Source organism: Dipodomys spectabilis, unplaced genomic scaffold, assembly GCF_019054845.1.
Source record: "Dipodomys spectabilis isolate Male_0828 unplaced genomic scaffold, ASM1905484v1 ptg000227l, whole genome shotgun sequence".
Classification (NCBI taxonomy): domain Eukaryota; kingdom Metazoa; phylum Chordata; class Mammalia; order Rodentia; family Heteromyidae; genus Dipodomys; species Dipodomys spectabilis.
In genome coordinates this window covers 3,841,562-3,845,458 of record NW_024870904.1, presented here as the reverse complement: position 1 = coordinate 3,845,458, position 3,897 = coordinate 3,841,562, and positions in this window count along the sequence as shown.

The window sequence follows — 3,897 nt, the reverse complement described above, 5'->3', positions numbered from 1 at the left end:
AGCAGGGTATGTGCTTCCCATCAGTCCACCACCAGCACAGCATGGCACCTGCAGCATGGGCCAAGGTGTACACGTGTTTCCTGTAGGGCTGACTGTTAACACAGGACCTGTCAGAAAAGTCAGTGGCCTAATGTAATAGTCTTGTCCTATGTAGATGATACAATTACTTGTGGACTAGAAGAATTGGTAGTAAAACATTGTTAGATGAACTAGTAAAAATTCTTCAGAATGTGTGTGAATGTGTGTGTCCTAAGAAGAAAAGAATTTGGAAAGTAGTTCAGAGAGAACTTCAATGACAAGTGTGGGACTTGAGTGCACAGCAAAATAGATCCATTACTATCACAATAAATAGGTGAAAAGGAAGGGTTTCCTTCACTTATTTTTACCTACCCTTACAAATCCCATTGTGTTCAAAATAATAAGAACAGAAATGTATGTGTTGATGCTTACTGTTGTACAACAGCTAGTTTATATATGACAGCAGAGGCCTAGGGTCTCTTCTGTGTGCGGTCCCTGAACTCTCTGGAAAGGAGGACAATACTATTGAAAGTGAACTTATGTCACTTGTAAGTTTGTCTTTTAAATTCCAGAGGAAGCATTGATTAATTTAAATGAGCAGACTTTTTGTTATCTCCAATAAAGTAGCCAAAGTAGCAGGATGATGAGATGTGGCTTACGTGGTACAACATTATCATTGAACCAAATAATTTCATGGTCATTTTCCAGACCTTGAGTTCAAGAATCAAGACAAGCACACACATATCTAGGGCATTATATTATATTCAAATTATATTTTATCAATTGATTAGGAACACATAATCATAAAGTCTCTCATTTTTTTAATCGGACATGGGGCCTGAACTCTGAGCCTGGGAACTGTTCCTCAGCTCCTAAACTCAAAGCTAGCACTCTACCACTTGAGCCACAGTGCACTGCAAGCTTTTTCTACTTATGTGGTTCTGAGGAATCAAACCTGGGACTTATTCATGCAGGCAAGCAGTCTACCACTGAATTACTTGCCCCAACAGTCTCTCTTATTTTAAACGATGGAGAATAGGCTAATTATATTATTGGAGAAATTGTAATGTGTCAGAAGAGACACATAAAGTGGACTATATCTGTGCCAGCAACATTTTGAAAGTTTCAAAAGCCATAGGAAGCTCAGAGGGTCAAAAGAGAATGAATATGTTTATATAAGACATTTTCAAGGAATGTTTAAGATTGATTGGCTTCAATTCACAAAAAGCAAGTTTATAAAGTCACATGGGTATGTACCAGAATCTCTAGGTTCAGGAGTATAAGCGCACAACTCCTGACTCTCCTTGTCTAGAGAACGAGAGGTTTGTGAGCCAGTTTCCAGTACCTGGAGGAACAAATGCTAATGGCAGCACAAACCTATGAGCCCATAAAATATCATCAAACCCAGACTGGGGAAAGACTCTCCCTAGGATCCTCAGATGGCTTCAAGTTATACCTACCAAGAAGACAAGCTGGGCTTCTACCTCTTGGCTCTGACTATGGAGTGCAAAGCTGTACTTAAGAGCACTTTCCAGCAGCAAGGCAAAAGGAAAGAAACCCGAATTTGCAAACTAAAAACACCAACCGTGAGCAAGGAGGCATTGGCCTGTTTTCTCCCCTTTCCCTCAAACACACTTTCAAATGATCTGTGTCCCGATAGAAACTACAATTCCCATAATGCGATGCATTCACCTAGAGGAAGTGGGCCTGCTACAGGGTTTTCACTGGTGCCAGACACTTGGTCCTAAGTGTGCATGGATGCATGGGGAACTTTCTCTCCCATCTACGGGAACTAAGGTGAGTTTCTCCTTGAAATATCAGTTTACCTCCTGAAACTTTGTGAGATCAACCAAAACAAAGACATGTATTAGGAGCATTAATTTGCCCTTTTAATTCTTAGTTCTATTAATGTAATTGAGGTTATGAGATTCCATGGTTTTGTTTTTATTATTGTTAAAAATGTGTGTTCTGGTCCATTTAAATTATGTCCCTTTTGCCTTAACATTTTGAATATCTCCCCTCTCACATTAAAAACGTATTTGTAGCTGGGTGCCAGTGGCTCATGCCTGTAATCCTAGGGACTCAAAAGGCTGAGATCTGAGGATGCTGGTCCAAAGCCAGCTCGAGCAGGAAAGTTCATGAGCTTTCTCCCCATTAAACCACCAGAAAAATGGAAGTGGCCTTGTTGCTCAATTGGTGTAGAGCTCACCTTGAGCTGAAAAGCTCTGGGATATTGCTCAGCCCCAAGTTCAAGCCATACAATCAGGTATTTACAGACATTTAACCAATTGATTCTGGGATCATTTCCCCCTGCTCTAATATATATACATACTGAAATAAGATAGCAGGATTTTAAGGTAGACATACTTTATAATCTTTGAATTAAATTGATTTGTCAAACTCTCCTCATTACTTTCCCAGAAACTCCCAAATTCCATCTATGAAATTTCAAGGGGCTTTTGGTTATTTGTGTCTGAAGTTTTCCTTTCCTTAAAAAGTTTGTTTTCCCTCGTTTTCTTGTTGGTCCTGTGGCTTGAACTCAGAGCATGGGCACTGTCTGTAAGCATTTGCTCTGCTCTATTTGCTTTTCTTTTATTAATTGCTTCAGAAAACTTTCGGTAAAGTTTCCTCCCAGGGTTTCTTACAAAATAGTACTCCTTCCCAAGACTTCAAAAACTGGTTGTTTAGGGAGATTAGGTTGAATGTGGGTGGAGGTAGAGTTTAGAGCAGGTCTATGTTCATGTGAAGCTTGCTCACTTGCTCCAAACCAGTCTGTTTTTACTTTTCTGTTTTGCATATCCTGTTTTGTTTTGATTTTCTACCTCTTCTCTTATCCAAAAGTTTCTTGCAGCAACTCTAGGCTACATATCTAGGGGTCTTCAGACTTGTCTTCCCAGACTGTATCCATTACACTGTGGAATAAACCTTTTACCTCCCTCCCTCATATCAGACATCCTAAGCTGTCTCTTAATGGTTTGTTGTGATTGTTGATGATCCTTTCCCCACATCATGACTGGGAAGGATTTTGTAGGAAATTTTCATGCCTGATATCCAGTCCCCCAGTGCATGGGTCCCGCAGTGCATGAGTTCCCCATGCCTCTTTTAGTGGACCTGAGCTATTCCTCATTAAAATGGAGATCATGAGGCACATTTGGATGTATAGATGGCAACATTGGAGCACCTATAAAATATGAAGGAAAAAGAATTCTTTCTTTCTGTAAAAGTTAAACGTAAGTTTCTGAGAGGCAAGGAGATAAGGATCAGGTAGAATTTGGTGCTTTCTAGATTAGCTTTGTCTAATAGTTTTCATTGTTCAAGGTTACATTTTTTAAACGGGGCTGTGGACAAAGTGGTAGATTGGTATAGTCTTGAACTTAAGAGCTGAGGGACAGTGTTCAGGCCCAGAGTTCAAGCCCCATGACCTACAATAAATAAATAAGTAAATAAATAAATATATAAATAAAACAAATGAAAACCTTGTATATTGAAAAACACTACCAACAAAGTAAAAATAGCATGGTATGAGAGAACTATTTGCATACCTCCAAATAGACTGCTAACCAATATGAATGAGAAAATATAAAGAAAATCCTTCAAGTAATCCACACACAACAAAATCTAATTTTAAAATGGGAAAAAGATTGAAGAGACTTTTCTAAAAAGACATACACTTGTAGTTGATTAAAATATAACAGTAGTTTAATATCAGTAGTCATGAGAAAAATTCAAATCAAAATTTCATTAAAATAACTATTTTACACATGCTAGTGTGGACATAGTTTTAAATAAAAACAACAAAAATACCCCCAAAGTCTAAAAAAACCTAGGAAACATGTGAAAATGATGTGAACCTTAGTGCATTTCTCTCAGGTATGTAAA